This window comes from Chiloscyllium plagiosum, unplaced genomic scaffold (genome assembly GCF_037043375.1).
Source record: "Chiloscyllium plagiosum isolate Xiang-an unplaced genomic scaffold, Cpla_swu_hap1 HiC_scaffold_27, whole genome shotgun sequence".
Taxonomy (NCBI): domain Eukaryota; kingdom Metazoa; phylum Chordata; class Chondrichthyes; order Orectolobiformes; family Hemiscylliidae; genus Chiloscyllium; species Chiloscyllium plagiosum.
This window is the reverse complement of record NW_028270165.1, coordinates 296,949-319,851: the sequence shown is the minus strand read 5'-3', so window position 1 is coordinate 319,851 and position 22,903 is coordinate 296,949. Positions and strand designations below refer to the sequence as shown.

Genomic DNA, 22,903 nt, shown 5'->3' with positions numbered 1-22,903 from the left:
CTCCTCATAACCCTTGACCCCTTACTAATCAAGAACCTATCTCTGTCTTAAATGCCCTCAATGACTTGGCATCCTCAACCCTTCTCCTAGTGGAAACATCATCTCCACATCCACACTATCCGGTCATAGAGTGGCACAGCGCTGCCTGACCCACTGTGATCTTCAGCATTTGTTGTTTTCAGGAAGGATTCCAGCATCTACAACAACGCGCTTCTAAATTTTGTACCCAGTTGGTTAGCTCTCCCTGGATCCCGTGAGATTTAACCTTACTCAACAATCCACTGTGTGGTACAATTAACAAAGTTCCCAGTCCCCACCTCCTTTTGCAGACGTAAGTAGCACGATGGATCAGTGGTTAGCACTGCTGCCTTACTGCACTAAGGACCAGCGTTCGATTCCAGCCTTGGGGCGACTGTCTGTGTGGAGTTTGCACATTCTCCCTGCCGTGTCTGCGTGGGTTTCCTCCGGCTGCTTTGGTTTCCTCCCAAAGTCTAACAATGTGCAGTTTCGGGAGAAGTGACCATACTAAATGGGCCCAGAGTGTGCAGTCAGTGTAGTATAATGGGAGAGGGGAAATTGTATGCATGGGTTACACTTTGGATGGTTTGTTTGGCTGAATGGCGTGTTTCCACATTGTAGGAATTCTACGTGGCATTCCCCCAACTCCAGAGTCTCAGCACTCTTGGCTTTTCCCATGGACAGTGTTGGGGAGGGAAACATTGTTTTACACGGGAGGGAGGTTCAGCGAGTGTGAAGCTAAAAGTACACGCAGTGCATTGCTTGAGCTGTTATCCCCGGTATACCAGAGGCTGAGGGGTGACCTTACAGACGTTTATGGAGTCATGCGAGGCATGGATAGGTTAACTGGACAAAGTCGTTTCCCAGGGATGGGAGAAGTCCAGAACAGGAGGGTAGTATGTTTGGCGTGAGAGAGGCAAGTGTAAGGCATGATCTGCCGGAGGAAGTAGTGGATGTAGGTCCAATTATAACATTTAAAAGGCGTCTGGATGGATATATGAATAGGAAGAGTTCAGAGGGATATGGGCCAAGTGCTGATAAATTAGACGAGATTAATTTAGGCTATCTGGTCTGCACGGATGAGTTGGACTGAAGGACCTGTTTTTGTGCTGTGCATCTCAATGACTCTGGCTTGCCCGTAACGTTTGCCATGCCTGTATGTTCAGTTTTTGTCTGGTGTCGGTGCCAATGCCTTGATATCTCATTTCCTCCACCTCCCCAGATGTTAACCATTCCGTGTCTGGTTGTTTCTCAAGAAGCTGCATTGAAGGTTCATCCTGAATTGGTACTTTTTTTGCTTCCCAAAATCAGACTTACTCACTCCTACATACCGTGAAAGATACTAACTTTCTGGTGGAGGTATCCAAAATTCAGAGGTGTCTGTCTTGATGTTTTCACTTTTCGGTCTCTGTAAGATCCTGAATCAGTACCATCGGGAGAATTAGTTTGAGCGGAGTGAGAATAGAGGGTGAGAGGGGGTGGGATGGTGCTTTCAATTTTGTGGAAAAAGAAAAGAATGTTCTGCAGAAAGTAGAATTGCTTGTTTGGAATTTCTAACCTGGACTGACAGTGATGATTTTTGTAATCTCTTTTTACAGATTATTTGAAGATATGAAGACGGAAGTTTCAATATCAATAGCTGAAGGGCTTTGCCTGAAACATTGACTCGACTGCTCCTCAGATGCTGCCTGATCTGTTGTGATTTTCCAGCATTGCACTTTGACTCTGACTCTCCAGCATTTGCTGTCCTCAATTTCACGTCAATGTCTGACAGTCACTGAATCCATCGGGACTATAACAATTTTCGACCATGATTCTGTGAGAAGGAACCAAGCGTTTTAGTTCCTGTTTCAGTACGTTTTCAACATCAGTGAGACTGGAAGAGAGACCCTACTGTTGCAGCACTTTGATTGTGGAGCCAGAAAATGTTATGCAGACTGGGAAGAGGAATTCACGGCAGAGAGGTACTGTACACGCGTATGTGTGCAGGTGAAGCTTCGGTCATGGAGAAACCTAAGGAATCCCGTCCCGTGGAGAAACCGTGGAAGTGTGGCGACTGTGGCAAAGGCTTCCGTTTCCCATCTGACCTGGAGACTCATGGGCGCAGTCACACCGGGGAGAGACTGTTCTCCTGCTCTGAGTGCTGAAAGGGCTTCAGCAATTCCACCCGCCAGATGAGCCATCAGCGGGTCCACATTAGGGAGAGACCCTTCAGCTGCCCTGAGTGCGGGAAGACCTTCAGCATTTCCTCTGTCCTGCAGAGGTACCAGCGGGTCACACAAGCGAGAGGCCATTCTCCTGCCCCGAATGCGGGAAGGCCTTCAGCTATTCCTCCGTCCTGCTGACCCACTGCCGGGTCCACATATTGGAGAAGCCCTTCAGCTGCTCCAAGTGCGGGAAGGCCTTCAACGATACCTCTGCCCTGCTGAGGCACCTGCGGGTCCACACCGGGGAGAGCCCGTTCTCCTGCCTCAAGTGCGGGAAGGGCTTTAACCAGGCATCCCACCTTCGGGTCCATACCGGGGAGAGGCCCTTCCCCTGCCCAGAGTGCGGGCAGGCCTTCAGCAATTCCTCCCACCTGCTGAGGCACAGGCGGGGACCATACCGGGGAGAGGCCGTTCACCTGCCCCGAGTGCAGGCGGAGGGTCTCATCATTCTGCACCTTGCAGAAGCACCAGCGGGCACACCAGTGCTCCCAACAATCTGATTCTGCTGGTGAAACTGCTGTGGGTCACTGCCAGGACTGAACCCCTGCCCATTCTGACAGTGCTTATAGCGGGAGAGTCGGTCGGATTTTTTTGTTTTATGCCGTCGTGCTCCCCACCCCCGCAACTTTGCTTCCAGTGGGCACTGCTGCTCGTTGAGACCAGGAGCTGTTCTCTCTAGTGTTTTCTGTCCAGTTAAAGAATTATTGGCTCTGTCTGGGAACGAGCCCCAGTCTGTAAGAAATAGCTGAATACTTCAGGGTGTCCATTCACATTCAGCAGTGACTTTGAAATTAAATTTACGGTTATGTGCCTGTGAACAACTCATCATCGAAGAATTGCCCAACGGCTTGGCAATCCATTGTTGGGAATTGATTGCTTCAATTGATAATGTTAAAAATTCTCTTCCTTAATTTACCCCTTAATTTTGTGTCTATGGGATGGTGGAGGACTTGATCATAAGGCTTAAATCATCGCTATTAACTGGATTATCTTGTTTAACTTTGCCCTAGTAAATTTGCGGTATTCATAATTGTTTGTTCTTGTTTAAATTATAATTCTGGTGTGCAAGATCTGTTCATCAAGTGTGGCCCTCTTGATGAAACTGCTGTGGGTCACTCCCAGGACTGAGCCCCTGTGCATTCTGACAGTGTGTTTGTGCAGTGGGAGAGTCAGTGGGCTTTTTTGTTTTATGCCCTTGCCCCGCCCTGCCCCGCCGCCAACTTTGCCTCCATTGGGCGTTGCTGCTTGTTGAGCCCAGGAGCTGTTCTCTCGAGATTCTACTGTCCAGTTAAAGAATTGTTGGCTCTTTCTGGGAATGAGTCCCAGCCTGTAAGAAATGACTGAATACTTTGGGGTGTCTCGTCACATTCAGCAGTGACTTTTAAATTGGATTTACAGTTACGTGTCTGTGAAAAACTCATAGTCCAAGTATTGCACAAAGGCTTGGCAATACATTGTTGGAAACTGTTTGTTTGAATTGGTAAGTTTTTAAAAAAAATTCTTTCTTAATTTGCCGCTGAAATTTCTATTTCTGAGATGATGGGGGACTTGATCAAAGGGTTTAATTCATTGCTATTAATTAGATTATCTACTTAACTTTGGCCTAGAAAAGTTGCCGTATTTATAATTGTTGGTTTTTATTTAAATTATAATGTTGATGTGCAAGATCTGTTCTTCATCAAGTCTGGTTAGGAACAGTTGAGAAATTGAGGGACATTGCATGTTTTAATTTCACTGTGTTGTGAATCTGGTGAGAGTGACATTCATTTGTATTTGGTTGCTTACCCTTAGTTGTAATGTCTTTCACCCCAACTATTCACTATGGGAGTGAGTTCCACAGTTTCACCACACTCTGAGGTTTTTCATGAAATCTTTAGTACAGAATTGGAAGGGAAAGTGTTGACGAGGGCAGAATATAGGGTCTTAAATGCAAAAGCCAGGAAGTCATTCGACAAAGTAAAACCATGACAATGTCGGGACAAATAAGGAACTTTGACAGCAATGAAGAGGTCACACGTCAGATTTCAAGATAATGGTCGTGACAAAAAGAAAAAGTACTCTGCTGATATTGAATATTGTAATTAAGCAAGTTTCGAGATGCTGCAGTTGGTTGAATATGATGATGTAAGAGATGAAATAACCAAAACCACGAATGTAATTTGATGTCGGTAACCATAAAGCAAGAGTATACTATTGATTGATATAGGTCAATTGCGTGCAAGTAGGCCATTCAACCCATCGAGTCAACATTGACTGACCGTCCCACCCAGACCCAGTTCGTTACTCTATCTCTGTAACCCTGCATCTCCCATGGTCAATCTACACTCACCTGCACATCCTTTGGACTGTGGTAGGAGGCCAGAGCACCAGATGAAACCAACGCAGACACAAGGGGAGAATGTGCAAACTCCTCACAAAGAGTCGGCCCGAGGGTGGGTTCAAACTCAGATCACTGATGCCGTGAGGCAGCAGTGCTAACCACCGTGCCACCACCACATGCTGCTCTCTAAAGAAGTGAATTTCAAAGACTTGGGAACACTTGAGAGAAAAACAAAACTCTCCTATCTTAAATGAGAGGCTAGTCTCTGGCTAGAATTGAGTGGACATTACATTTACATTAAGTCCTCTCCAGATGTTATACAGCTTCATCAGATCATCTGTTTCTTCTAAACGCAAATTGATACAAGCCCAGCCTGACATCCCCTTGTCCCCGATTATAAGTTGAGTAAATCAGCGACCCTCGACCTCACTGGCATGACACAGGATGCCCTCAATCCAAGTTGACCTTAATTGTCTAACCTCTTGACGCCAACGCCACCATGTGGTCAGCCGCAACTCAGCCCTGAACGAGAGCAGAGGAATTGAATAGACAGCAGTGAGGTGGACATTGCATTCCCAGAGAATATTGTTCAAGTGAGAAAGTTGTTCAGTTCACATTCAGATCATTGAAGGGATCATATCTCCTCTCATTTAAATATCTTAGATCTCGTTTTGTTGTACATTGTGTGTGTTTTACCTGATTTTCTGTTGCTGTCATTCCCATTAGGGTGTGTGAATTCAGTACCAGATAATAGGCTCAGTTCTGAATTTTCCTTGAGGATTGGTGTAGAACGTACTAAGTGTCAGTCATAATGGAAGAAGCTGTACTGTTTATTTAACCCTTTGCTGTCATTGTCCAGGGACTGAATGAATGGGGAAGTGTAGAGGGAGTTTTACTCTGTATCTAACCCAATGCTGTTTCTGTCCTGGCAGTGTTTGTTGGGGACAGTGTTGAGGTAGCTTCATTTTCAATTTAAGAGTAGAGGAAGCTTTATTCTGATTGTAATCCCATGCTGTCCTTTTCCTGCGAGTGTGAGATGGCATCTGTAATTGAAGTGAATGCAGACTTGCTGTGGGAGTGGAGGGTACTTCTACCTGAGCACATCCATCTTTGAGATTGCTGTGCTAATCAAGACACTCTCAGACACCTTCATTCACGTTTCCAACCAACCACAGGGCGGTTAAGGATGGTATAAATGCAAGCATTGCCAGCGATGCCCACACACCATGCATGAATAAATACTTTTTGTTTAAAAGTTACATTCACGTTCCAAACCCTCTAATGTATGATTACTTACATGGAAAATTCCTGTCAGTTTGGAATATCATTTTAAAATATAGGAATGTGTCAACCATGTAGAAATATAACAAGAACAACAAATGGAGAAGTTAACAGGTAATGAGCAGGACCAGAATGCTGAGTCAGTCTGACCCCCATGGCTGAGAGAGTTCTCCCAGATGTTGAAGTTACACCAGTGCCTTTTACTCTTGCAGCTTGCCAAAAGTTTGTCCCCGATGTAAGATCATTCAATAACCCGAAGAACTAACTGTTTTTATCTCCATAGCTGCTGCCAGACTTGCTGAGTAATTCCAGCCCTTCTGCTTTATTCTTTTATCGGATTTGAGCTTCCCTAAGTCAGTGTAATAAAGAACTGCAGATGCTGGAGATCTGAAACACAAAAATGCACCAATTGCTGGAGAAACTCAATAGGACTGGAATCAAAAGTGGAGAGAGAAGCAGAGTTAGCATTTCAAGTGCTGTGACCCTTCTTCACAACTGTTCTGGACGCAGGCCAGGATATTGACTCTGTTTCTTTCTCTCTCTCTCTCCACCGGTGTTGCCAGACTGGCTGAGTTTCTCCAGCAATTTCTGTTCTGACACTTTAACAAGGTTGATGTTTGTTATCCATCCTTAAGTGCAAGGTGTCTTGCTTATGCCAATTCAGAGGGCAATTTAAGAGTCAACCACATTGCTGTGGGTCTGGAGTCACATGTAAGCCAGACCAGGTAAGCATGGCAGTTTCCCTCCTGAAAGGACATTGGTGAACATGGGCTTTTATGACAATTGACGTCAGTGCCATCGATACCATACTGAGACTAATTTTGTGTTTCCCATTTATTATTTGAATTATTCACATCTCACCTCTTGCTGTGGTGGGATTTGAACTCATGTTCCCTGGATTACTCATCCTGTGACATTATGTCCACACTGTTGTTTCCCATCTTTTGCTATTTTGTGTTTGCTCTTTATGTCTTAGTCCTCAGATGTTTGGGAAATTGAACCTGTTTAAAAGATTGCCCTAAACCTGCCCCTTTGACCAAGTCTTTGGCCACCTGTCCTAATCTGTGCTCCACTCTTGTGATTTTTAAAGGAATTCTCATTATGTTCACGTGAAGCACTTTGAGATAGTTAACTGTACCACAGGTATTATTTGAATGCAGCTTGTATCCCTATCTTAATATCTGAAAATAGAACGTCATATTTTAAAAGTAGAAGACAAAAATGAGGATGATTTTTTTTCTTTCTGATGGTTGTGTGTCTTCCTCAAAAGGCAGTGAATTCAAAATCTTTAAGGCAGAGGTAGACAGGTTCTTGCTAACCAAGTGGGTGACAGATTGTCGGGGATGTGGAGGAATGTAGAGCTGAGGTTGTATTCAGATCAGCCATGATCTTATTGAATGTTGCAGCAGGCTCGTAGGGCCGAGTGGCCTACTCCCGCCCTTTGTATCAAGCAGTCTGTGTCTCCCCTCTTATAGCTGTGAATTGGGTAATTCCTTTCCAATATTGCGCCTTGCAGACAGTTAAGTGAACACCAGGTGGTCTCCTATTGGGAGCAGGCATATTGTAGCAATTGCAATATTTCTTGTGTTAATTTTGTTGCTTCTTACTCAGTATTGCTGAGAATCATCTAAATAAAAACCAAAACACTTCTATAATTATCGCACCAATGGAAGTGTTGGTTTGGATGTAACATTGTTGAATAAGCCATTCCCAGCTTTTCCAGAATTCTGTGTTTAAAGCCCTCGAGTCTGGTTTCTACCCCTGAAACAGTTCTTATCAAGGTCATATTTGACATCCTTTGTAACGGTGACAGGGATGAACATTCCCTCGTCGACCTGCGGACAGCCTTGATCAGAGTTAATGACAGTACTGACCCTCTCCAACATCGCTGTATCCTCTGGGAGGGTCTGCTTTTAGTGTCTTCCGTTCTTGTTTATTTAACCGTAGCTGCTGGTGTTGGCATCTATACTGATGATATCCAACTGTGCCTGAACACCACTTCTCTCCCGACTCCTCTGTCATTCATAATTTACCAATAATTTCATCTGAATGCCTGCCCAATTTCCAGCATTGGATAACCATAAACATTCCCTTAGTTAAATATTGTGAAGTGTGAAGCCATTGTTTTAGTCCCCAAGTTCGACCTGAGCACCCGCCGCCCCTCCCCCAACCCCAGTAACTCTGTTGACATCCTTCTTGTCACATTTAAAACTAGGATCGATAGATTCGTGCTCAGTCGGGGGATGAACAGTTACAGGAAAAGGGCAGGAAAGTGGATGTGGGGAATGCCAGATCAGCCACGATCCTACTGAATGGAGGAGCAGGCTCAAGAGGCTGAATGGCGTATTGCTGTTCCTATTTCTTGTGGATCCCGAGCCCTTACCTCTGATACAGGGCCCTGGCTTCAGTATGTGCCATTACTGAGAGTGCTGATGTTCCCTTGTGTAATATCAACAACTTAGCAGCTGCTGAAACCTCTTGCTCCTTTGTTACCTCTGAACACAATATGCCAATGTGTTCAGGGGAGGCGATGGCCACTTTATTGTCACCAGACTATTCACCCAGGTAATGTTCACGGGACTTGGGTTCAAAACCTACCACGGCAGATGGTGGAATCTGAATTCAATATAAATCTGGAATTAAGAGTCAAATGATGAAATCGTTGTGGTTTGTTGTAAAAACTTATCTCGTTTCCTGCTGTCCAAACCTGATCTGATCTACATGTGATTCAGATCCACTGTCAGCTGGTTGAATCTTCACTGCACTTTCAATCAAAACCTCCAGGCGGAGGTTCACTATAACCTCCCTACTTTTGTACTCCATTTAAAGGCCAATCTCCCTTTTGCCTTCCCGATTACTCACTGAACTTGGATGAAGAGTTCATGTCATCCTTACCACCGGCATTCCAATCAACTGTATCGACTGCAGTCTTGGCAATAGTACATTCACTTTACTTATCCAAGTAATTCATATAAATATAGTAAATAATTTTGTGCCCCAGCACTGATCCCTGTGGAACGTTGCTAGTTGTAAGTTGCGATCCTGAGCATGCCCCTTATCCCTCCTGTATCATTGGTTAGCCAATCATCTATCCATACGATTAGACTGTTTCCAATATCATGTGCATATCATTGGCTCTGCCAGCAAGTCTTCCCAAACTGTTCTTGAAAAAGTGGTGGTGAGCTACCTCTTAAATTACTTCACACATATGATGTGGTCTATAATAAAGGTTCAGGAGCGAGTTCCGGGATTTTGATCAATAACATCGAAGCAATGCGTATATGTCACAGTTGGAATGTTGTGTTCACACTTATCTCCTCTTGCTGGTTGAAGTGATGGAGTGGAAGTTGCTCTTGAACAGCCGCCACTCATATAATCAAGCCAGACAGATCGATTGTGGCCAGAGACTCTGCCATTTTGCCTTCTCATCAATCTACATTCTTTCCATCCAAGTTATAGTCACATCAAACTGCCTCGCAATGCTGTATGGCCACAGTAAACTATAATAACGTGAAGATCGCTGGGATGATTTTCTACATCCGACTGCAATATAATCACAAATCATTGTTTCCAGTTTTGGTGGAACAAACGACATCGTATTGGTGGATAATTACAGTTAGTGCAAACACAGCTAGCCATCGATATATATTAATTCTGATCACTTCAATGGCCAAATGTCAATTCAGAAACCAAGTGCACTCGGCTGCTTGTAACATAGACAACGTGACAAAGTGGCTCATAGGAGGAGAAATGGGGCATTGAGGAGGAGTGAAATGTTTGCTTTTGGTCACCTCCACAATTGTTAGAAAAACAGGTTGAAACGATTCTTAAAAGGTGGCTGAAGTAATAATGTGGCATAACACTTCAGACAGCGCAAAGTGGAAGATCACTTTCTAGTGGAAGAAAAAGATATTTCTTATTTCTGAAAGAACTGGGAAACAGAAGAGGGAATGAAATCTGACTTGGGAGCTATTTCCTATTTGTTGAGAATGTTGTTTCATAACAGTCTTGGTTTAGAGCATAAGCTCTTCATCAGGAATAAAGGGTGGCCCAAGGGCGCTGAGAGGTAAATGGGAAGGAAGTGGGGCTGGATGAATGGCAGCTGGGAATGCAATAGGTAGATGGAGGTAGGGATTGATGGTCATAGGTCAGAGATGAGGGTGGAGCAAATAGGTGAGAAGCAAGGTGGACAGGTATGACAGGTCAAGAGGTTGGCGTCGAATTGGAAGGTTGGATCTGGGACAAGGTGGGGGAGAGGAAATGAGGAAACTGATGAAATCTACATTGATACCATGTGGTTGGAGGGTCCCAAGTCAGAAGGTGAGGTGTTTTTCTTACAAGCGTCGGGTAGCAAGAGTTTGGCAGTGGAGGCAGCCCAGGACTTGCATGTCCTTGGCGGAATGGGAGAGCGAGTTAAAGCGTTCAGCCACAGGGCGTCGGTCGTTTAGTTTTAGTGTCCCAGAGCTGTTCCCTGAAACGTTCCGCGAGTTGGCGTCCAGTTTCCCCAATGTGGATGAGACCATATTGCAAGCAATGGACATAATCTTATAAATAGATTGCATAAATCTTAGCCTGCCAGAGTTCTTTTCTTTAATTAAATTAATGAAAATTTTAACTAAATTGGGTGACTGCATGAAACGGTTTGCTGGTCAGATTTGAATCATCACTCCCAAATAAGACAATGCCATGAATATCAGTGAACTGCTCTTTTTGTTAAAAACCACAAGTTCTTGATGTATTTTCACAACTTACTGGTATTCACATCTGCACATTCAATGTCAAACTCTGACATCAGAAATGAAATTACACCATTAATTTTGACTTTCAATATTCGAAGAAGCAAATTAATAGCACACAGTCAATACCCAGTCTGATTAATATGAAATTAAATTTAACCAAAAAAACATAAAACCAAGCTGGGAGATAAGAAATGGGGGAAGGGCATAAAGCAAGAAATGCAGCATCATAGAAGGTGCTCCTCCAGGGAGTGTATTTTACCAACTACCACTGCTAAATATAAACACTCTGATATGATCCTCCGGTTTTAATGTAAACCATAGCCCCATACAGTAGGTACCATTTAAATGAGTTAAAAATACAAGCCTTGAGCAAATCCAGCCTCCAGCCTTACCCCCCGCTTCTTGGAGCTTGGACCTTCCTCAAGCTCCGGGGGGTCGTTGAACTCCTGGGCTCCAGCTGCCACTCCTCCACTGAAGAAGCTTTGGGAAGCAGATGCAAAGGCAACATACAGAACAGAGCACCATTGTAAATGAAAGCAGCTTACGGAGACATTGGGCAATAGCATCACATGGTTTTTACCCATCGACCTCTGGGTTATGTGCCCAGCACACTCACGCAGCACTACTCTGCTTCTGGGCTCCCAGTAGCTGGATTGTGGATCAGTTTAAAGTAGGTCCTATATCTCTGACAACATCGGTACACAAGGCAGTGAAGAATGGTTTCAGCACACTGGCCTTCATCAATTAGGGAATTGAGTATAGATGTTGGCAAGTTATGTTGTAGTTATACAGGACGTTGATGAGGCTGGAATATTGTGATCAGTTTTGGTCCCCTTGGTGTTCTGACTTCTTCAACTCTGGGTTTGTGTTGAACTTGATGGGATACTTTGTCCAACTCAGCATTTTTAAACAGTATCGCTCGGAGGGATTCATTTGAAACTTTTCAGGAAGTGAGCTCAATAAGATTGAACTATTCAAAGTTACTTGGACCCTATTTTAAAATTACATGAGGACCAGTAGTCAAAGACACGTACAGCATGGAAACAGACCCTTCGGTCCAACTTGTCCATGCTGACCTGATATCCTAAATTAATGCAGTCCCATTTGACAGCACCTGACCCATATATTCTGGCAGTTCATTTCATATATGTACCACCCCCTGCATGAAGACGTTGTCCCTTTAATATATTTCGCCTCTCACCCTAAACCTATGCCCTCTAGTTCTGGACTCCCCCACCCCTGAGAAAAGACCTTGTCTATTACCCTGTCCATGCCCCTCATGATTTTGTAACCTCTATTAGGTCACTCCTCTGCCTCCGATGCTCCAGGTAAAACAGCTCCAGCCTATTCAGCCTCTCCCTGGAGCTCAAACCCTACAACCCCCAGCATCATTCCCATAAATCGTTTCTCATGGAGAAGTTAACGTTTCAGTCCTGAAGAAGGGTTAATACCCAAAACGCTGACTACTCCACATTCTGAGGCTGTATTCTCCCAACCTCCTGCTTGCAACTTCGGTTTGCAATATGTAGTGGCTCAGTGGTTACCACTGCAGCCTCACAGCGCACGGGACCCAGGTTTGATTCCAGCCTTGGATGGCTGTCTGTGAGGAGTTTGCACAATCTCCCAGTGTCTGCATGGGTTTTCTCTGGGTGATCCTGTCTTCTTACATAAACTAAAGATGTGCAGGTCATGTTGATTGGCCATGCTTAATTGCCCATAGAGTTAGGTACATTAGTTAGAGGGAAATGGGTGTGGATGGGTTACTCTTCGGAGGGTTTGTGTGGACTTGTTGGGACAAATGGCCTGTTTCCTGTCGCTAATCTCATCTGCACTAATTTTGTCTCTAACGAATGGCAGAGTAGACTCGACGGGCCCAATGGCCTAACTTCTGCTCCGATGGTCTTGCGGTCTGAGGTTTAATTGGATCATTTCATTGGCAATGTGCAGTCCCTGGCTCAATGAGCAGCAGTGCCCCCGCTGGTGCTTCCACAAGTTGCAAGCAAACATGAACCTCTTCCCACACTCGGGCCAGCTGAAGGGCCTTCTGCTGCTGAAGGACACACAGGTGTTTCAGCAAGGTGGAGGAATTGCTGAAGGCCTTCCCGCACTCAGGTCAGCAGAATGGCCTCAACCCCCCCCCCCCCCCCCCCCCCCCCCGCCCCCGTGTGGACCAGCTGATGCTTCCGCAGTGTGGAGGAGCGGATAAAGCCCTTCCCACACTCGGGGCAGGAGAACGGCTTCTCCCCGGTGTGGACGGACTGGTGCCTCAGCAGGGCTGAGGAATTGCTGAAGGACTTCCTGCACTTAGGGCAACTGAACGACCACTCCCCCATGTGGACTCACCAATGGGCCAGCAGGTCGGAGGAAAGAGCAAAGCCCTTCCTACACTCGGGGCAGAAGAACGGCCTCTCCTCAGTGTGGACCCATTGGTGTCTCAGCAGGTGGGAAGAACTGCTGAAGGCCATCTCGCACTTGGGGCCGGAGAACAGCCTTCCCCGGTGTGGACCAACTGGTGCGGCAGCAGGCAGAGGAATCACTGAAGGCCTTCCCACACTCAGGGCAGCAGAAGGGCCTCTTCCCCTCTGTGGACCCACTGGTGCTTCAGAACCCTTTCAAATTTCACAGTATCCTTCTGATAGGAGACCAGAATTGCACACAATATTCCAAAACTGGTCTAACCAATGTCCTGTACAGCCACAACATAACTTCCCAACTCAAATACTCAGTCAGAGGATTGCGAAAGCTTTCAAAACCCACAAAAAACAAACAGGAAAGAATGGAGGGACAAACGAATTTTTGAAAGTCAGCTTGGAAGCATCAATGAGAAATCGGCGGACTGGGTTTATTGGGTACCCGTTCTCCTTAAATACACTATATACGTATTTCTCTTCTGCTCTTCGTAGTTTCTCTGTGCTGCAGTGTGTAGTGGCTCGTTGAAATAATGTCCTGATGCAGCAACGTTTGTGGGTGTTGGGATGATTGTTTCTGTGGTTAAGCATTTGGTTTGTGTGTGTTGTTTTTCTGTAGATGCTAGTTTGAAGTTCCCCATTGACTGTTCGCTCTACTGTGACATCTAAGAATGGGACTTTGTTGTTGTTCTCCTCTTCAAACCAGGAGCCCCCTTCAGGCCCAAAGCTTCACCATTTGGAACACCAATATGCAGACTAGTCAAAGGCCTCCACTGAAAACACCAAGTCGAAGATTCACGCCACTCCATTTACTCCATCCAAGAATTCCTGAACACCAAAGACACTAAGATAGAAGAGGATGGAATAATGCTGTCCTTTGACATAACAGCCCTGTTCACATCCATTAACATCAACGTGGCCAAACAAAACTGAAGACACTACTCGAAGAACCAGAGACACAAACACAGCACCAACTTCATCAGCAAAGATAGCACTGTCAACCTCGTAGAACTGTGTCTTACCACCCACTTCATATTCAGTAACAAGCCCTCCAAACAAATCAACGAAATACCCATGAAACCACCAGTATCAGGATTCCTAGCAGAAGCAATAATGCAGAGACTCGAACAAACAGCCCTTCCAACGATCCACCCAAACTTTGGGTCCACTACAGTGATGACACTTTTGTCATCAAAAAATGAAACAAATTAGAGGAAACCTACAACACCATCAACAATATCCTCGCTGACATAAAATTCACAAAAGAGGAGAACAACAACAAAGTGCCATTTCTAGATGTCACAGTAGAGCGAACAGTCAATGGTAAATTCAAAACAGCGTCTACAGGAAAACAACGCACACGAACCAAGTACTGAACTACAGAAGCAATCATCCCTCCACAAACAAACAAATCTGAATCAGGACACTATTTCAACGAGCCACGACACACTGCAGCACCCAGGAACGACTATAAATAATTACACAACGGATTTAAGAAGAATGGGTAGCCTGCACCCCTGAAAATGCTTTCCCTGACCGGGAATCGAACCCGGGCCGCGGCGGTGAGAGCGCCAAATCCTAACCACTAGACCACCAGGGAGATGCGGAGTCCGCTTGTCAGCTCTCCTAAAAATTACTTTCCTGCCCGGAAATCGAACCTGGGCCGCGGTCGTCAGCAAGCTTTCACCTGTGCATCCAACAATGTCATTTCTTGTATCCATTGCTCCCGATGCGGTCTCCTCTACATTGTGGAGGCTGGAGACTCCTCGCAGAGTCCAGTCACGGCGCTTGAGGGGATATTTCCAGGACACCCGCAACAATCAACTCCATCGCCCTCTGGCCCAACATTTCAACACCCCCTCCCACTCTGCCGAGGACATGCAGGTCCTGGGCCTCCTCCATCGCCGCTCCCTCCCCACCCGATGCCTGGAGGAAGAACGCCCCATCTTCCGCCTCGGATAAATTCAAACCCAGAACATTAATGTAGACTTCACCAGTTTCCTCATTTCCCCTCCCCACACCTTACTTCAGTTCCAAACTTCCAGCACAGTGCTATCCTCATGACCTGTCCTACCTGCCAATCTCCCTTCCCACCTATCCGCTCTACCCTCCTCTCTGACCTTTCACCTCCATCCCCACCCCCATTCACCTATTGTACTCTTTGCTACCTTCGGCCCAGCACACCTCCACCCCCCAATTTATCTCTCCGCCCTGGAGGCGTTCTGCTTCCATTCCTGATGAAGGGCTTTTGCCCGAAAAGTCGATTTTCCTGCTCATCGGAAGCTGTCTGACCTGCTGTGCTTTTCCAGCACCACTCTGATCTAAACTCTGGTTTCCAGCATCTGCAATCCGCACTTTTGCCTACCCAATAAACCCAGTGTGTCGATTTCACATCAACAAACTGACACAAGCAGACACAACGTGTGCAGAAACCCTAGCCACATTACTTTACATAAAAGACATCTGGGAAATGATGTCCAGACAACTCAACGCTCTCAGCATCATGGTAGCCCACAAACCTACCAACACACTTAAACAGCGGCTAATGAACCTGGAATACCCTATACAAACAACCCGCAAACGAATGTTATTTACAAAATACCATACAAGGAAATATATACATGAACTCTGCCGCACAGTTCTCTGTGGCAAGAAATGCTGGGATGAGATAAGGAAGATTTTTTTCAGCCAAAACGAATCGGCACTAACTGGACAGCCATTTAAAATCAACGCTGTCAGGCCAGGATGCAAGATCCAACAGGATGAACAGATTTCTTATTTCCTGAAGATTTACAAAGCTGAGACTGGGTTTTGGTGTTTGTTCCCTTTCCACTCCCAGGAGCCGCAGTGGTTGGGGCGGTGAGTTGGAGAAAGTGAAATATGTCCATGAGCAGCGTGTGGGGCTCTTTCAGCTTCCCCTCCTCTGACAGCGCTGTGACGTGACTCTGATGTTCTCAGGGACACTTACTGACGCGAGACAGTGAAAAGAGTCTCGTTCCTGCAGATCAGGAATACAAACCGTATGCCGGCTTCAGGACAATGAAAAAGATTAATTGGAGTGCGTGAAGAAGCTGTGAGCTGCATTTCAAAGAGGTAGGTGGAGTCAGATGCCTCATCCATTGCACCCCGGCCCTGTGCGTACCTGACGCCACCATGCTGCTGAGTTCTGACGTTAACACAGACATGCGCAGCAATGGGAACATTCACAAGAGGAACAGCCAAAGATAATCACCGTCACTGCTTACCTTCCATTGTCCCAACTTGGTGAAGCAGTATCTTTCACTGGCAAATAAAACACATTCGTCCTCAGGTGCCTGCTTCATTTCGATCACGACTTCACGCCCCTCACTGTTCTCGTCTCATTTCCAAACACTTGGCTCATAGCCTCAAAAGTAGCTCTGTGGGTATCTGCTTGTTCCACCCTGACAGGCAATGGGTTGCAGATTTCCAACCCCTCCACTGATGTGAATCTTAAAGAAGAAACCGGGGAACAGTCTTCCTTTCTTTTTGACGACATTTCTCAACTGTCGTCGGCAAGGTTCACACCTGCGTGGGGAAACCGCAATCGATCTCAAATCCATCGTATTAACCACTCGACCCACGAACAAAGAACCACACTGACAGCTTTATTTCCCAGGTCTCTCTGCCTGTGGAGCTGAGAAATAGTGAGTTATTGCTGGGTTTGTTTGAATACAATCACTTCACAGGTTTCGAAAGGGTTACATATCTGCACATGGCGAGTCTGGTTGTTTCATCACGAAAGATGAAATAAACTTTCAGTTGAAAGCAAAAACAGAAATTGCAGGAGCAACTCAGCAGGTCAGGCACCATCGGTGGAAAGAGAATCAGAGACAATATTTCAGAACTCTGTTTTCTCCCACAGGTACTGCCAAACCTGCTGAGTTTCTCCAGCAGCTCCTCTTTGTGTCTCTGATTCTCAGCATCCGCAGTCCTTTACGTTAGAAATTAAATCAATTCAACCTCATGTGCAGGAATGAGAATCCTTTCAATTTCCCAAAAAATTGTCAGAGATTTCAAGGCATTTGGTAAAAAAAGTAAAAGTGACATTAGGAAGAACACTTTCTTGTCCCTGTCCGACCGTGACAAGGAGGCAGATTCAAGAACACAAAAGGGCATTCGGTGGTCATGTCCAAAGTAACAATGTGGAGATTTACAGGGCGAAGGCAAGAGAATGATACGAATAGAGACTCTCATTTACTTGCTGTGTAGAACCAGCAGAACTAATGTGGGCCTCAAATTGCGCTGTGACACGTGTTGTGATTCAGAGTGAACTCACAGTTCATTCAACGGAAGGTGGGGATTTAGAAAAGTTTATATTTATACAATCTCCTCACGTCAACGCAACAACAAAGTGGTTTAATTATCCGCCAGTGGAGAGAACCCGGTTCCTGGAGATGGGACAAAGAGCTGGCTCAGGGATATTAATCCACATTGTTCTCTTTGCCACTAGTTCAGAGGGAGAACATTGGAGGGACAAAGGAGAGAATAACGATCTGTGTCGGAGGGTGACTAACTGTTCATGGAGACTATTTCTGGCTAACAATAAGTCGTGTGTAACAGCAGACGATGTGATAACACGGCCTCGTGTGGGTGTGGTAGGGATCAAGGGCATGCGGGAGTTCGGATCCAAATAATATTGAACTCGATCTTGAAGACTGGAGGATTCCAAACGGAAAATGAGGCGCTGGTCTTCCATCTGGAGCGGAGCTTTGCTGGAACACTGCTGCATGCCTGAGACAGAGATGTTGGCCAGGGAACAGGGTGGCGTGCTAAAGAGACAGGCAACCAGACGGTCATCGCCTCTGGGTGGGCTCAAACCACCAACCTTTCGGATAACAGCCGAACGCGCTGACCAATTGCGCCACAGAGACAGGCGATGACATGGGTTGCGCTATCACTTAGGGGAGGCTATTAGTGAATTCATAAGTCAGCCTCCCGGCCTCGAATTCCAGTTGTCGTCTATCAGTTTTACTTTTCCATAATAAAGCCTGGGAGATTTATTGTGGAGACACCGGGGACAGGCTGGAGACACATCCATGTCAGGAGGAACGAGCTTTCTTACTCCGGGGCCGTCGCCCTTCGAGCCTTTCAGTGTTTTGCCTGTTCCCGAGTTCTCTCATTGGCTCGGAGGCGAGAAGGGGTTTGAATTCCTGATGTGCAGGAACGACAATTCTTTCAATGTCTCAGATCAATTCATGTCCCGAGAACATCAGAGTTAATCTCCCGGCCTCTTCAACAAGGGGACGGTGTCTGGACTGTCTCTACTCAGTCGGACAGTTCATCTTTCATTCTCCTCTAAATACGCTTCCCAAAGAGTTTCTAAAGATTCACAAAGCTGGAGACTGGGATTTCTGTTTTGCTTCATGAACATTTTTCCATTTCGTAACTGACAATATTTTGCCAAAACCTCTTCCCAATTGTACGCCATGATTCATTTCCAGAGATGAGGAATTTCCATTTTGGAGAGACATTCCCAAGGTTGGGAATGTTTGCTTTGGAGCAAAGAAGGTTATCTGGAGATTTCCTGGGGCTGTTGGTAATGATGGGAGAAGAAGCGGTGGGAATGGGCAGATTAATGATCAGAAGAATCAATTGCCACTGACCAGAGTCAGTTACCAGAGGACAGGGATTGAAGTTCTTGAATGAAAAGCAGCACTTGTGCCGATTAAACACAGAGAATACTGCAGAAAGCCAACAGGACGAGCAGCATCTGTGGAAAGGTAAACAGAGCTGACGTTGTGAGGCTGGTACGTTGTTTGTTCAGAACCCGAGGTTCCTGCATGGCAATCAATTCCCAGACATGAGAAAACGTGATTTGATCGAGACGGGTTTTGTGAAGTTTGAGCGATAATGCAGCCAACAGGAAGTCATTTAAAATCGCCAGTGAAGAAAGCATAGTCAGCAGGTTACCACCCTGAGCGGGGGAGCCCCAAAGAATCTCTACGCCAGCACCTTAAGTGTTCGGCCACAACTACACGCCCAAAGTTGTGGTCTAAAATTTCTCATGGAATGGTTCTAACAGAAAAGGTGAGTATTAGGCTTTTCCTGTCCGCGCCATAGTCCCAACGTATTCTGTTCCCCTGGATTTGATCAGGACAGAGGAGGCTGATGGGAGATCGAACTGAACTACACACATTGATGAGTGATAGAACGGGTGGGAAGGATCCATTCCCATGCATAGAGAGATTAATAATCAGGGCCGAAAATAAGGAGCCACTTCAAGAAATTTGGGGTTCATTCAGCAAAGCTAATGTGGAACTGTTCACAGAAAATTGTGATGAAAGTCTCTCGAGTTATTATGATGAGAAGTGTTGATGATGCTAATACAATCGGTAGGATGAACGTAGATTGGTAAATGTATTTGGCGACAGTTCTGTTCTAGCCCTGAGAGCGAAACCTGGATCTGAAGGAATAAAAGGGGAATTAACAACATCGATCTGAAATTGGATACGTGACAAGAAACAGAGCCATCATTAACAGTTGGCTTTTGAACTGGAGAAGGTTTCTCGTGAAATGAGCTTGAGGCTTGAGGTATGCAAGGTCAAGATAATTTAGGTAAAACACGGAAACGCGATCCTCATTAGCAGACAGTGAAAGGATTACAAGACGCAAATTAAACATTTTCGATAAGTGATACAGGGGACTGGGAAGATAAGTAATATAAACTGTGAACAACAAAGTTGTTGAGCACAACACTTACATTCAAAGACCGAAAACATCCAGGTCCTGATTAATCAGATTGCATTGTGGTGCTTTTCTGCAAAACATCCACTTGCAATGTCCTACAAAAGAGTGACAAAACCTATCCCTGTCAGCCCAAGATAGAAAATCCGAAGGGATGAACGTTTGCTGATTTTCTGAAGATTCACAAAGCGAAGACTGGCTTTTGGTGATTGTTTCCTTTCCACTCCCAGGAGCTGCAGTGGTTGAGGCGGTGAGTTGGGGAAAGTAAAATGTGCCCGTGAGCAGCGTGTGGGGCTATTTCAGCTTCCCCTCATCTGACAGCGCTGTGACTTGACTCTGATGTTCTCAGGGACACTGACTGACGCAAGACAGTGAAAAGATTCCCATTCCCGCAGATCGGGAATTCAAACCGTATGCCGGCTTCAGGACAATGAGAAAGATTAATTGGGGTGTGTGAAGAAGCTGTGAGCTGCATTTCAAACAGGTAGGTGGAGCAGATGCGTCATCCATTGCACCCCGGCCCTGTGCGTATCTAACGCTACCATGCTGCAGAGTTTCTGACGTTAACACGGACAAGCGCAGCATTGGGAACCTTCACAAGGTGAACAACCAAAGATAATCACCGTCACTGCCTCCCTTCCACAGGCCCAACTTTGTGAAGCAGTATCTTTCACTGGCAAAGGAAACACCCTTGTCCTCAGGTGCCTGCTTCATTTCGATCACGATTTCATGCCCCTCACTGTTCTAGTCTCATTTCCAAACACTTGGCTCACAGCTTCAAACGAAGCTCTGCGGGTATCTGCTTGTTCCACCCGAACAGGCAGTGGGTTGCAGATTCCCGACCAGCCCCAATGTGAGTGAAATATTTTTCCCCCTCCACTGATTTGAATCTGAAAGAAGAAACCGGGGAGCAAGCTCCCTTTCTTTTCGACGACATTTCTCATTTTGTACTCGGCAGGGTTCACACCTGCGTGGGGAAATCGCAATGGATTTCAAGTCCATCGCATTAACCAGTCGGCCCACGAATACAGAACCACACTGACAACTTCACTTCCCAGGTCTGTGTGCCTTTGGAGCTGAGAAAGAGTGAATCATCGCAGAGTTTGTTTGAATCCAATCACTTCACAGTGTTTCGAAAGAGTTAAATATCTGCACACGGTGTTTGCAGATATTTAGGTGTTTCATCCCAAAAGATGAAATGAACTTTCAGTTAAAAACAAAACTAGAAATTGCAGGAGGAAATCAGCAGGTCAGGCAGCATCCGTGGAAAGAGAATCAGAGGCACCATTTCAGGATTCTGTTTTCTCCGACAGGTACTGTCAAACCTGCCGAGTTTCTCTTTTTGTCTCGGCTTCTCCGCATCCGCAGTCCCTGACGTTCGAAATTAATTCAATTCAGAAACCCCTTTGTGGAGAAGATTTCCGTTTGGGGAACATTTTCCTGACCCCATCAAAAGCACACAGCTTTGAAACCAAGGAATAACAACGAACACACCGCCCCTGAGTGGACTCGAACCACCAACCTTTCGGTTAACAGCCGAACGCGCTGACCAACTGCGCCACAGAGACAGGGGACCACGCGGGTTGCGCCATCGCTTAGGGGAGGCTATTAGCGAATTCATAATTCAGCCACCCCGCCTAGAATTACATTTGGCGTCTATCAGTTTTACTTTTCCATAATAACGCCTGGGAGATTTATTCTGGAGACACCGGGGACAGGCTGGAGACTCATCCACGTCAGGAGGAACTAGCTTTCTTACTCCGGGGCCGTCGCCCTTCGAGCCTTTCAGTGTTTTGCCTGTTCCCGATTTCTCTCATTGGCTCGGAGACGAGAAGGGGTTTGAATTCCTGATGTGCAGGAACGACAATTCTTTCAATGTCTCAGATCAGTTCATGTCCCGTGAACATCAGAGTCAATCTCCCGGCCTCTTCAACAAGGGGACGGTGTCAGGACAGTCTCTACTCAATCGGACAGTTCATCTTTCATTCTCCTCTAAATCCGCTTCCCAAAGAGTTTCTAAAGATTCACAAAGCTGGAGACTGGGATTTCTGTTTTGCTTCATGAACATTTTTCCATTTCCTAACTGACAATATTTTGCCAAAATCTCTTCCCAATTGTACCCCTTGCGTCATGTCCAGGGATGAGGAATTTCCATTTTGGAGAGACATTCTCAACGTTGGGAATGTTCGCTTTGGAGCAAAGAAGGTTAACTGGAGATTTCCTGGGGCTGTTGGTAATGATGGGAGAAGAAGCGGTGGGAATGGGCAGATTAATGATCAGAAGAACCAATTGCCACTGGCAAGAGTCAGTTACCAGAGGACAGGGATTGAAGTTCTTGAATGAAAAGCAGCACTTGTGCCTAATAAACACAGAGAATACTGCAGAAAGCCAAAAGGTCGAGCAGCATCTGTGGAAAGGTAAACAGAGCTGGCGTTATGAGGCTGGTACGTTGTTTGTTCAGAACCAGAGTTACCTGCATGGCAATCAATTCCCAGACATGAGAAAGCGGGACTTTATTGAGACGGGTTTAGTGAAGTTTGAGCGATAATGCAACCAACAGGAAGTCATTTAAAATCGCCAGCGAAGAAAGCATAGTCAGCAGGTTACCACCTTGGGCGGGGGAGCCCCAAAGGATCTCTACGCCAACACCTTAAGTGTTCGGCCACAACTGCACGCCCAAAGTTGTGGTCTAAAATTTCTCATGGAATGGTTCTAACAGGAAAGGTGAGTATTGGGCTTGTCCTGTCCGCGCCATAGCCCCAACGTATCCTGTTCCCCTGGATTTGATCAGGACAAAGGAGGCTGATGGGAGATCGAATTGAACTACACACATGGATGAGTGATAGAGCGGGTGGGAAGGATCCATTCCCATGCATAGAGAGATTAATAATCAGGGCCGAAAATAAGGAGCCACTTCAAGAAATTTGGGGTTCATTCAGCAAAGCTAATGTAGAACTGTTCACAGAAAATTGTGATGAAAGTCTCTCGAGTTATTTTGATGAGAAGTGTTGATGATGCTAATACAATCGGTAGGATGAACGTAGATTGGTAAATGTATTTGGTGACAGTTCTGTTCTAGCCCTGAGAGCGAAACTTGGATCTGAAGGAATAAAAGGGACATTAACAACATCGATCTGAAATTGGATACGTGACAAGAAACAAAGCCATCATTAACAGTTGGCTTTTGAACTGGAGAAGGTTTCTCGTGAAATTAGCTTGAGGCTT

The 22,903-nt window shown here is 45.8% G+C and overlaps 1 long non-coding RNA gene and 2 other non-coding genes across 3 annotated transcripts in view; all 3 read right to left on the bottom strand.

Annotated features, from left to right (window-relative positions):
* The window catches only part of LOC148142779 (uncharacterized), a 142,091-nt gene that overhangs the window by 97,697 nt on the left and 21,491 nt on the right, over nucleotides 1-22,903 (bottom strand). The window lies entirely within an intron of this gene.
* trnae-cuc (transfer RNA glutamic acid (anticodon CUC)) lies at nucleotides 14,502-14,573 on the bottom strand. The gene has a single exon. It is a non-coding gene; the product is annotated as a tRNA-Glu (tRNA).
* On the bottom strand, nucleotides 21,173-21,246 carry trnan-guu (transfer RNA asparagine (anticodon GUU)). The gene has a single exon. It is a non-coding gene; the product is annotated as a tRNA-Asn (tRNA).